The sequence below is a fragment of the Podarcis tiliguerta genome, assembly GCF_965153285.1.
Source record: "Podarcis tiliguerta genome assembly, chromosome: 4".
Lineage (NCBI taxonomy): Eukaryota > Metazoa > Chordata > Lepidosauria > Squamata > Lacertidae > Podarcis > Podarcis tiliguerta.
Window position 1 is genome coordinate 1,316,795 of NC_139537.1, and position 13,092 is coordinate 1,329,886.

At 47.4% G+C, this 13,092-nt stretch overlaps 1 long non-coding RNA gene across 1 annotated transcript; it reads left to right on the forward strand.

Moving 5' to 3' along the window:
- The first annotated feature begins 7,262 nt into the window (after positions 1-7,262).
- LOC310675887 lies at positions 7,263-8,163 on the forward strand. Its single transcript, XR_014510283.1, has 2 exons — positions 7,263-7,609; positions 7,980-8,163. It is a non-coding gene; the product is annotated as an uncharacterized lncRNA (long non-coding RNA).
- The last annotated feature ends 4,929 nt before the right edge of the window (positions 8,164-13,092 follow it).

The following is a 13,092-nucleotide window of genomic DNA, read 5'->3' on the forward strand; positions in this document are numbered from 1 at the left end:
GCTAGACTCAGAATAACTATTTACAGGATTTATTAAAAAGGAAAAGAAACCAGCAGAGTTTCTGCATACAAAACAAAGCAAAATAAATCCTTTCTTTCTCTCTCTCTCTTAACCATACACAGCACTCCTACTCCTAACACACCTAACCCCAAACTGTGCTAGCATTCCTAGATAACAGAGTTGAGTGCTGGTCGTTAACCAATCAGAGAAAGCAGTTTCTAGGTCAAGCAGACCTTGGCTTTCTGCCAAGAGTAAATTGACACTGCCTTGAGTTAATTGTGTGAAGCCAGAATCTGTAAGTTTTCATGAGAATCAATTAACAGAAACTGAACAATAAACACCCCCGGCTACATATTTCACACCCATAATAACTTTATTGGAACATCAAACAAAGCGATCCAAAATAAAACGCCAGAGGGGCAGCGAACCCGGCAAGTCGCCCTTTGGGGGTCCCAGGCGGAGGTCTATGGGGGGAAAGGGGCAGGTCTCCCCCTAACCTTCCGAGGGTATTGAAAGGGCATGATCTGCGGCCATCCAATAATGTCTTTTTGGGGTTTGTGATCTGGGATGGACATCCCTGTCTCCCAGACGAAGCAGAGGCGAGGTTCTCCCCCCGTCCCAGGCTTGGAAGCAGCCGCTCCCCCTGTGGCTTTTGTCCTTCTGACTGCCAGCCAGGTGTCCTCGGGCGCAGAGCAAGCGCCTTCCTGGCGCCCTCTGGCCATTCGCTGGCCCAGAAAGCTGCCTGGCTCCTTCAGCAAAGGATTTCAAACTGTCCCCGAAGAGCCCTGGCCAAGTCCCGTGGGGAGGGCGGGGAAGAGCTTCGAATGGGGACACAATTGGCAAGCGAAGAGGCACACGCCCCCGTGGAAGAGACCCTGATTTCTGCTGCAGGAGAAAAGCATCTCTTTGGGAAGACGCCGATTTCTGCTTTGCTTGAACGGGGCAAGGAGGGGAGGGAATCTTGTAAATTATGGGGCTTTTTCGGGATCTGCGTCATCTCCCTTCCCCTGAAGCAAGGAATGCAAAGATTTCGGGAGGAGCGGACTTTCAGTTTGCCTCTTTGCGATGGATTAGTTTTAGAAGTCAGGACTTTGCCGGAAAGAAGATGGAGAGCAACAACCTTGAGGGACTTTTTGTGGGAATGTTCTGGGGTGCAGGAGAGGATATATTGACTTATATATATATAAGATATATATCCGTATCCAACTTGTGCTAACAAGTTCCCAAAATATCAGCAGAGTTTATGACATTCCCCTTTTAGTTCGCAACGGTAACTTTTTGCACAGGTTCGCTAGAACCTCTATAATTACTCTGGTAATTTCCCCTTTGTTCCCTCTTAAAATACAAGACACGACACAGTCTTTATAAAAGTATAAAAGAGTTTACTCACGTTCTGTTCACAATATGATCCCAGAAGGCAGACAGGCTTAAAAAGGTTACATACACTTAGGATCTATCTTGTAGCAAGATAGTCCTTAGCTCCTCTCTTGGCTGAGAGCCAAGAGGGCATCCTTAGATGTTTCCTCATCGAAGGAAGATGGCAGAGAGAGAGAGAGATGGCTGCCTGTCCTGTGCTTTTACATTTACCTGCACAGGTGAGGCCACACCCACCTCTGGTCACCTGCGGAGGAAGTCCGTCCCCAGGAAGTTTACCTGCTTGCTGGACTGACATCCCTCCCCATGTTTTAACATGTACACTCTAGGAATGTTGTCATTGACTGCTCCTGTGTTTTACATCCCACACTTTTGAGGGATTTTGACCCCCCCTTGGGACTTCCTCCTGAGAAAGAAAAGCAGTAAAGAAGAAAAGAGGGGGGACAACTGGACCGACTGTCTGCTAAGCAGGAAGATTTAAGCCTTTACGGGGGAGGAAGGAGAGGAGACCAGGAGTTTGTGGCGATTACATCAGCCCACCTCCTCGGAGCCTGAAGGTGGAAACAAGAGCAGCGAAAGGGACAGGAGGGACCACATTGTGCAGCATCTTGACGGCTTCTGAGACGCAAAAGAAGAGAAATGGATTCTGCATATTTCTTAATGAGCTGGTTGTATGTAGAATTGAGGGTTAAATTTGGTGGAATGTGAAGGGTGGGTGGCGCTGGGAGATTGGCAGTGTTTGCAGTGGGGCTGTATATTATATATTTATACAAAACACCTCTAGGGGTTTCATGTTCACCCTCTGCAGTCCACGCTAGTGAGGCTGAGTTGCTGGTTATGGGGGTCAGAGGTCGGACAGGCATGTTCAAGGTCAGGTAAGGGAGGAAGGTGTGGATGTTGTCTGGGAGGAAGCAGGGCCTAAGAAAGCATTGCAGAGTTTCAATCGCTTGTATCTTGAGGATAATTGAGCCCACTGAGGATAATTAATTGCACTTTCAGATGATGATGAGCTAAGGTAGATCTGAAGACTTCTAAAGTGTCCCAAAGTCATACAGCCAGAAAGGTTAAGGTCCCAGGCAGACATTAATCAGATGATTCTGCGCCCCTTGAAATGTCACCTGAATCAGTCTGGGCAAATACACACAAGCAAGTTTTATTGGCATGAGAATAGTTTAACAAACGATTGCAGAATTCTGGGGACTTGAAGTTCTGTAATGTCTGCTGAAAGTTTTTTGGGAAATTCCTAGTGCTCCCTCACAGAACTCCATTTCCCAAGGTTCCTTAAGACTGGGAATGAGAAAAGTCAGAGCCTTCTGGGTCAGGCCAAAGGGGACCCATGGAGTCCAGGATCCTCTTCTCCCAATGGCCAACTATGGACCCCAATGGGCAAGCAGGATTGGAGCCCCCGAGTCTCTCCCTTGCTCCCGTTTCCTGCAAGTGGGATTCAGAAGCATCGCTGCCTCTGATGGTGGAGGGAGAGCAGAGCCAGCCAGACTAGGAGCCATTAGAGCTTCTCCTCCATGAATGTGTCTAGTCCGTCTTTCAGGCCACCCAGGTTGACATCTGATGTCTTTCCACAGGGAGGGAGCCACTGCCAAGAAGGCCCTCTGCCTGGTACACTGTAACTGAATCACCGGAGGAGGACATCACTGCCCAGGCTGAGTTATGGGGTGGAGATGCTCCTTCGGGGCTTCCAGGTTGGACAGGAGCTCCTCTTTCCACCTGGATAATAACCATCTGTGCCTCTACCTTTCTTCTTCCTTCCTTCCTTCCTTCCTTCCTTCCTTCCTTCCTTCCTTCCTTCCTTCTCTCCAGCCTGATGATCATCTTCCCCTGGAGCTGGCCTTTATTCCCTCACTTTGGGAACCTCTCCAGAACCTCCGCCATCAATGGACCTCGATCAGGTCGAGGAGACCTTTTCCGAGCTGCGTGAACTGCTCTGCAACAAGCTCCACATGGACCCCGTCAGCTTCAGGGTGAGGCTGCTCCCCCGCCCCAAGGGGCTGCCTGGGGGTGGACTGGGGGGGCTGGAGGGTGTGTCTGTCACTCTGGGTGGCTTACAGACATAAAACATGGTACAACATTAGACATTAAAAATTTCCTGATACAGGGTTGCCTTCAGATATCAGTTAGTTGTTTATTTCCTTGACATCTGGTGGGAGGGCATTCCACAGGGCGGGTGCCACAACCAAGAAGGCCCTCTGCCTGGTTCCCTGTAGCCTCACCTCTCACACTGAGGGAACTGCCAGAAGGCCCTGGGAGCTGGACTTCAGGGTCTGGGCTAAACAATGGGGGTGGAGACGCTCCTTCAGGTATACTGGACCGAGGCCCTTTAGTGCTTTCAAGGTCAGCACCAACACTTTGAATTGTGCCCGGAAACATACTGGGAGCCAATGTAGGTCTTTCAAGACCGGTGTTATATGGTCTCGGCGGCCGCTCCCAGTCCCCAGTCTAGCTGCCGCATTCTGGATTAATTGTAGTTTTCGGGTCACCTTCCAATTTAGCCCCACATAGAGTGCATTGCAGTAGTCCAAGCGAGAGATAACTAGAGCATGCACCACTCTGGCCAGACAGTTTGTGAGTAGTGAGGGTTTCATCCTGCAAAGCAAATGGAGCTGGGAGACAGCAGCCCTGGACACAGAATTGACCTGCGCCTCCATGGACAGCTGTGAGTCCAAAATGACTCCCAGGCTGCGCACCTGGTCCTTCAGGGGCACAGTTACCCCGTTTAGGACCAGGGAGTCCTCCACACCTGCCCACCCCCTGTCCGCCCAAAACAGTACTTCTGCCTTGTCAGGATTTAACCTCAATCTGTTGAATCTGTTGTGGGATTTGCTGTGGGGAGAGGGTGACCCACACATGGGCCCCCTGGCAGAAGGTGTCACTCTCTCTTTTCTCTTCCAGCTCCTGTCGAAGTCCTCATCACCCCCCCCCCCCCCGCTTGTTTTCTCCTGCTCTGGAGCGATGGACTCAATCCAATGGCCTTAAGTTACAACAGTTAGAGCTCTTTCTGTGGAACAGACTCCCTTGGGAAGTTGTGGACTCTCCTACATTGGAGGTTGGATGGGGAGCTGCCATCCTAGGTGCCAACTCCCTGGGGCCCTGGGTGCCCAAGCACTCAAAAATCCCCCTTGAATGGGCTGAACACCCACACATTTCGATGCCAGGGCTATGCACGCTGCAGGGCACCCACCGCCCCAGCCAGCCACCTTGGAGGGACTAAGCTGGCACTCCTGTCTGCCGTGGATGCTTTCGTTGAGATGCCTGCACTGCAGGGGGTTGGACTAGATGGCCTTGGGTGTCCCTTTCAGCTCTACAATTCCCTGATTCACTGTTTAATGTATGGACTAGATATAAAGATCTTTTGGAAAACAAAACTCCAAGGTGGTTGTCTCCAATGGAAGCAAAAGCTTTAAAGAAACTCAATATGGAGGCCAACTGGCCAAAATATTGGGAGATTTTAGAACAAGATGGAGATAAACTGAAACTACAGAGTTTTGATAAGTTAAAAAGCAAAGTCCGAGATTGGCTCCATTATCATCAAATAATGGAGGCATTTAAAATGGATAGAAAAATTGGCTTCCAGGTGGAAAAATCAAAATTGGAAACAGAATTGTTAGAACCCAAAACCAAGATATTGTCAAGAATGTATAACTTGCTGCTGAAATGGAACACACAGGATGAGGAAGTGAAATCAGCAATGATTAAGTGGGCACAAGATGTTGGTCATAATATAATGCTAGCTGACTGGGAACAGTTATGGACCACTGGAATAAAATTTACGGGATGTAATGCCTTAAGAGAGAATATAATGAAAATGATTTACAGATGGTACATGACACCAGTCAAGCTAGCAAAAATTTATCATATGCCTGATAATAAATGTTGGAAATGTAAAGAATCTGAAGGCACCTTTTTTCACCTTTGGTGGACGTGCCCAAGGATTAAGTCCTTCTGGGAGATGATTTATAATGAACTGAAAAAAGTGTTTAAATACACATTTTGGAAGAACCCAGAAGCCTTTCTCCTGGGTATGGTCAACCAACAGGTTCAGGTGAAGGACAGGACATGTTTTATGTACGCCACAACAGCAGCAAGAATACTTATCACACAGTATTGGAAGACACAAGAACTACCCACGCTGGAAGAATGGCAGATGAAGGTTATTGGCTATATGGAACTAGCAGAAATGACTGGCAGAATCAGAGACCAGGGAGAAGAGACGGTGAAAGAAGACTGGAGGAAGTTCAAAGACTATCTACAGAAACACTATAAGATAATGAATGTTTGATGACATCAGACTGAACTTAAAAGAATATTAGCATAAAAACTTAAGGATTAAGAAAGACTAATGTTTTAAGATATATGGAAATGTAATTATGATAAGACATTAAGATTAAGTTGAACTAAAGACAAGTCAGAGGGAAAGAATTTACTGTCAGAATATAATATCTGGAATACAGAGTGGGAAGGTTTGGGGAAGTCGCAGACCCAGGTTAATGTTAAATAATGCAAAGACACAATGATTGATTTTAACTTTTTCTTTTATTTTTTCTTTTATATTTTACTTCATAAATTTGTTGTATTGTTGGTATGTGTTGCTTTTATTTTTCTATTTGTATCTGTTTGTTTGTATTGTGTGTTTATTGATTGTAAAATTAATAAAATATCATTTTTTAAAAAAATACAATTCCCTGATTCACTTCTTCCATGCTGTGCATCATTTTATAAACTTCCATCATCTTCCTCGCCTTGTCCCTAAACGAGAAAAGTCCCAAAGGCTGCAACTATTTTTAAGAGGGGATTCACTCCATCTCCTGGGTTGTTTGGGCTGCCCTTTGGGATGTGTCCAGGGAGATGGGGGCATTTGGCAGGCCCCCAGCTGGCTCCAGCCACTGGCCGGCAGCCGGGCGAACTCTGGTTCGAACAGTATCAATCAGCGACTCAAGCCTCAGAAGCCTTTAGAGACTGAGCACGCTCTAATCAGCAGCGTGAATAAATCTAATCAGAAGAGTGAACAAATCTTCACAACGGAAGTGGCGGATAGAGACATATGTAAGCATATTTACAGCATTTTATTCAGCAGCAGGACAAAGGAAAAAACATGTCTGCTTCCCTTCGTGTCCAAGCAAACAGCAGCATAGCAAAAGCAGTATACAGTGGTGCCTCGGGTTCAGAACTTTATTCGTTCCGGAGGTCCGTTCTTAACCTGAAACTGTTCTTAACCTGAAGCACCACTTCAGCTAATGGGGCCTCCCGCTGCTGTTGCGCCACACAATTTCTGTTCTCATCCTGAAGCAAAGTTCTTAACCCGAGGTACTATTTCTGGCTTAGTGGAGGCTGTAACCTGAAGCATCTGTAACCCGACGTAGCACTGTACAACGGAAGTAAAGTAAACAGACATGTGACATACAACAATCCACAAATCTGTTCTAAAGGTGGAATGGGAATATGTCCTAACATTCAGAACCTTTTCCAACTCTGCGATATCCTCCAGACCACCCCGGGCTTCCCTTTGTTAGTGGAGAAATCTGCGGGCTCCCTTGGACAAAAAACAAGGACACCCGCCAGGAATAGCAGAACAAAACAGCAGCCAGTCAGCTTGGTCTTGACTGAAGACTGTGGCAACAGGACTCCCACCTGCCACAAGGTGGAACAAGATGGAAGCAGTGGCGTAGCGTGGGTTGTCAGCACCCGGGGCAAGGCAAGTAATTTGCGCCCCCTAACCCGTGGATTTGCGCCCCCTAACCCGTGGATTTGCGCCCCCTAACCCTAACCCCCAGATGTTGCGCCCGGTGCGCCCGGCCCCCCCTGTACCCCCCACGCTACGCCACTGGATGGAAGCCCTGAAAAAAGAACCCCCAAACTTTTATTAGCTGCTAATCCCCATGTTACACCCCCCCAAAATACATCACTCATACATCACGGTTACATCATGAAAGGGGAGGTCTGGTGGCAGTAATCTGATCATCCTGGACCCTGCCCCATGGTTCCCCTTGCCCTCCACCAAACACCCATCGAGTGTAACAAAAGAGATATTCACATTTCCCTGTTTCCCAGCCAAGTTAATCACACCCTTTTGTCTCCATCTGGGTTTGTTATTTCTGGAATGGCTACCTGTCTGGCACTCAGGTATCAGGATGCCAGGGATTATCACTCAGGCAGAGGGGCTGCTGAGTAGCTGAGCTCACATGTCTATATGAATTTCTGAAGTTTTCCCAGTGAGCCAGTAAAGGTAAAGGTAAAGGGACCCCTGACCATTAGGTCCAGTCATGGCCGACTGTGGGGTTGCGGCGCTCATCTCGCTTTATTGGCCGAGGGAGCCAGCGTACAACTTCCGGGTCATGTAGCCAGCATGGCTAAGCTGCTTCTGGCAAACCAGAGCAACACATGGAAACGCCGTTTACCTTCCCACCGGAGCGGTACCTATTTATCTACGTGCACTTTGACGTGTTTTTGAACTGCTAGGTTGGCAGGTGCAGGGACCGAGCAATGGGAGCTCACCCCATTGTGGGCATTCGAACCGCCGACTTTCTGATCGGCAAGTCCTAGGCTCTGTGGTTTAACCCACAGCGCCACCCGCATCCCAATGAGCCAGTACATAGATACATTTATCAGTGAATTCTTACATTTGGTATTGTGCAGCAGAGGCCCTTTGAGCAGATAGGAAGAAACTGTGATGAAGTGTTTTGTGGGGACAAGTCACAAACGTCACAAAAGTGATGGTGCTGATTTTGGTAGTGGGCTGCATGTGCATGATATCTGCTGGAGGGGCAACCCCCCCCCCAACCTATACATAAATTCCTGCAACACCTTTCTGAAGAGAGACCACGATTTTGGCTCTGGATGCTCCCAGCCCCACAGCTGCTGCGATGCACCACCCTGAGCGCCTTTCCTCCTCCTCCTCATTATCTCTGCCCCCAGCGAGGGTGGAGCGGGCATCCTATCAGGTCTCCCAGGGCTCTGGGTGTGGGTGGCTGCCTTCAGCTGCTTCACCCAGATAGGGCCAGGGCCGGGAGGAGAAGGTCTGTGCCACGGCAGGACGCACCCAGGAACCTTCGAGAAAGCAGTGGCTCAGCCCAGTCACCAAGGCCAAGGAAAGGGGAAGCTGCAGGCAGAAGTCCACCTGGTCAGTCCATTGCCAGGACCAGGGAAGGGAAGAGTCACAAAAGTGGATTGAGAGGAAAAAGGGTCGTGGAGTTCGGTCATCGCCTCTGACCATTGGTCATGCTGGCTGCGGCGTTGTCTGCTGGGCACCAGTCTGGTCTGGCCTGGTCTAGGCTTTAACATATAGAACCGTAGAATGGGCAGCCAGAATTTTAGTAGCATGAAAAACCCAACAAAACCCAACACAGAAGACTGGCAAATCCTACTGGTAGAATATCTGTAGCAAGCGAAAGCAACAGGAAGAGTAAGAGGCCAACCAAACCAAAAAGTCTATAAGGATTAGAGAATCTTTAAAGAATATTTAGAAAACTATTGAATAAAAGGAAACATCTTGGCAGAATTAGACTGATCCCTGTATTGTATAAATATACGTTTGTAGGGAGGTAAAAAGAAATTATATAAGAGATATGTAACTGTGCGGTATAAAGGAATGGATAGATAAAGTACAGTGAGATTAATTGGAAGTCAGATTTAAATTTCTTTTCTGTAAATTTTATAATTGTGTTCAATACCAGGAGTAAATATGATGATAATTATATTAATTTTCTTGTGTCTTATAGTGTGGTGGTTTGTTTGAATTTTCTGTTATTTGTTTGTTTGATTGTATGTTTATTTACTTGTATGTACGTCTGTTTTTCATAAGTGTGTTTATTTTAAATTAGTAAAGATATATTTAAAAAAGAACCGTAGAATGGCAGTTGGAAGGGACCCCAAGGGTCATCCAGCCCAGCCCGGCCCCCTGAAACAGGAATCATAGAATCATAGAATCATAGAGTTGGAAGAGACCACAAGGGCCATCGAGTCCAACCCCCTGCCAAGCAGGAAACACCATCAGAGCACTCCTGACATATGGTTGTCAAGCCTCTGCTTAAAGACCTCCAAAGAAGGAGACTCCACCACACTCCTTGGCAGCAAATTCCACTGTCGAACAGCTCTTACTGTCAGGAAGTTCTTCCTAATGTTTAGGTGGAATCTTCTTTCTTGTAGTTTGGATCCATTGCTCCGTGTCCGCTTCTCTGGAGCAGCAGAAAACAACCTTTCTCCCTCCTCTATGTGACATCCTTTTATATATTTGAACATGGCTATCATATCATAGCCATGGAAGTGCAGGAATGTCAGCCTTGGAAGAAGGCACCATCCCAGCAGCAAAGCGGCCTCAGTACGCCAGGCAGCAGCTCAACAGGTGCAGCAGAGAGGCCTGCAGGGTCATTGCTGCCACCCATCCTTTCCTGGTGCCCAGAGGTTGTGGCGGTGCCTCTGCCCACCTGGGCAAGCCATTCCTGGTCGGTCATATGGTATGCTGCTGAGAGGCCCTGCAGAACCAAAACTCCCATTACCTGGCTCACAGCCTAGGTCACCCAGCAAGGTTCATTCAGTCCCCCATCCAGATCTGAACCCAGATGGAAAAGGACCCAAATAAATTAATGAATGTTAGAACGATGCTGGATTTTGATTAAGGGGCTTTCTGTAAAAAACAAAGAAGTAAATGGAAAAAATAGTGTAAAAGAGAGGGAAGGGTAAAGCCAAAATATTAAGATAAGAAGTGAGATGAAAGTAAAAGAGGGAAAGGATTTGCTGATCGAACAATGGAAATGGAATACAAAGGAGGGAGGTACGGGGAAGTCCAGGAAAAAGCTAATGCAAGATCTATTTTGAAAAGTGAAGTTGCTTTTAACCGTTGTTATATTATGTGTTAATTTTTTGTTATGTGTTAAGGTGTTTTTTCTTTATTGTATCTTTGTTGTTGTTGTCTTGTTGTTTCTTTGTTATGTTTGGCTTATATTATACTATGAAAACTTAATAAATATCAATTGGGGGAAAAAAGGAAAAGGACCCAAATACTCCTCTTGGTCTATATACCCCTTGCCCAGATCTTTATTTGTGAATATTTATTCAGAACCATAGCATTGTAGAATGGGAGGGGACCCCAAGGATCATCTATTCCAACCCCCTTGCAAGGCAGGAATCACAGATAAGGAAACCCCAGCAGGTGGCCACACGACCTCTGCTTTAAGACCTCCGTTTTCTATTACTGCATTGATAGCCCAGATTTTCCTCCAGGGAGCTCCAGGTGGTGTACAAGGGGGTTCTCCCAGCACCTCATTTAATCCCCTCCACAACCCTGCGAGGCAGGCTAAGCTGAGAGGCAGTGGCTGGCCCCCAGATTCATGGCTGAGCGTGGGATTCAAACCCTGGCCTCTCCCAGGTCATAGTCTGACACTGACCACTATAACATGGCGACATTTCTGCTGTGATATTTGCTGGTTCCACTCAAGCCCCGTCTGAACTGCATGTGTGCAGCACTATCATAGCACTTTGAGCAGTCATGGCACCCCAACCCCCAAAGTATTGAGGGAACTATAGTTTGTACTGGGTGCTGAAAGGATAGACCCCCCCATTCCCCTCTCAGAGCTACAGTACTCAGAGTGGTTTAAGCATCGAGCCCTCTTGACAGGGGGCTCTGGGAACTCTAGCCCTGGGAGGGGGAACTCTCAGCACCCTTAGCAAACTACAGTTCCCAAGAGTTTGTGGTGGTGGCTGGGAAGCCACGGCTGTTGGAAGTGGCATGCTACTGCTTCTTGGGAGAAAAGCAATGACAAACCTAGACAGCTTCCTAAAAAGCAGAGACATCACCTTGCCAACAAAGGTCCGTATAGTAAGAGCTATGGTTTTCCCAGTAGTGATGTATGGAAGTGAAAGCTGAACCATAAAGAAGGCTGATCGCCGAAGAATGGATGCTTTTGAATTCTGGTGCTGGAGGAGACTCTGGAGAGTCCCATGGACTGCAAGAAGATCAAACCTCTCCATTCTGAAGGAAATCAGCCCTGAGTGCTCACTGGAAGGACAGATCGTGAAGCTGAGGCTCCAAGACTTTGACCACTTCCTGAGAAGAGAAGACGCCCTGGAAAAGACCCTGATGTTGGGAAAGATGGAGGGCACAAGGAGAAGGGGACGACAGAGGACGAGATGGTTGGACAGTGTTCTCGAAGCTACCAGCATGAGTTTGACCAAACTGCGGGAGGCAGTGGAAGATAGGAGGGCCTGGCGTGTTCTGGTCCATGGGGTCACGAAGAGTCGGACACGACTGAATGACTAAACAACAACAAGCTGGTGGGGGTCTCAGAGAGCCATAGCTGAAGCAGCAACATTTTTTAGCAGTTAGCTGCCAGTCCAGGCCTACCCCAGGAGATGGGAGACTGGTGGCTCATACCTAGCTGGAGAGACTGGGGGCTACCATGAGATCATAAGGAGAGGCTGCTAGATCAGGCCAACGGCAGCTCATGTAGTCCAGCACCTGTTCTCACAGAGACCAAATTCTCATGAGGAATCGAGGTAGACTGCCTCTAGACTTGAAGGTTCCATAAGAGCATTGGAAAAGCATTGCTGGATCAATGGCTCACCTAGCCTGTTCTGCTCTCGCCATGGCTGACCAGGTGCTCATGATGGGGAACCCAAAGTGAGGCCTGAAAACGGGACCCAAGCCGGGAGCGCTCTCCCCGCTTATCTGAGCCCCTGTTGACCGAACGCCCAAAGTCCCCACAATCTGCAGGGCGGTATCTCCCCTCTCGCATCCTCAGCTTGCAGGAGGGCAGAGCCATTATCTTCCTCGCGCACATGAGGAGGCCCAGGGAGACCAGCTGAGATGGGCTGGGCAGGCAGCCATAGGGAGCTGGGGAGGTGTCCACGCCTATCCGACTTTGAAAAGCTGTCACCACTGGATCAAACCCATCCACTTTGTTGCATTAATTAAACTAGATAGTTTTCGCTGGGTTTTGAATAGACGTGCATTTAATTGTTGCAGTTTTGAACTTCATTGGGTCCTTATCTTCCTGAGTGGGCTGTGCACTCTGCTTTTCTGAATCATGGTTTTGGTAGGGGAGGGGGCACTGGGGAGGGGGTTATCAAGAGGATAGTCTTCTCCCAGCCCCCAAAATATTCCATCAACTTCCCCCAAATTCCTCTTCTGGTACTTTAGGTGTTCACTTCCCTCGCTTGTTTTTTCCTATTGCACTCTTTAAATTAAATATTGTTATATCCTTAACATTTTTGTACCGTACTTATTTTCAAATTACCTCTTGCACTTTGCTATTTTCCAGTTATTACGTCTTAATTTCTATGTTTGTTAATTGCAAGTGTTTACTCAAACCCTGCTAGTGAGGCCACTTCTTTACAAGGTTTCTGTATGTACGACATAAACGGTTCCCAGACCTTTTTAAAGTCTCTTAAGTTTTCCAGTTCCACTTTGCCATTTCAGCACATTCCATGAGTTTTTCTTGCCATTCTTCTTTCGTGGGTACCCTGTCATCTTTCCATCTTTGGGCTAGTGATATTCTAGTCACTGTTTTCACATACACAAATAACCTCTTCTGCTCTTTTGGGAAGTCTTGGCCTGTAATGCCTAGCAAGAAAGGTTCTTGTCTTTTAACATGTTATCTTAAACATTTTTTTTCATTTCATTATAAATCATTTCCCCAAAACTTTTGGTTATTTTACAGTTCCACCACATATGGGAAAATGTCCCTCCACTGTCTTTACACTTCCAATGTAAGG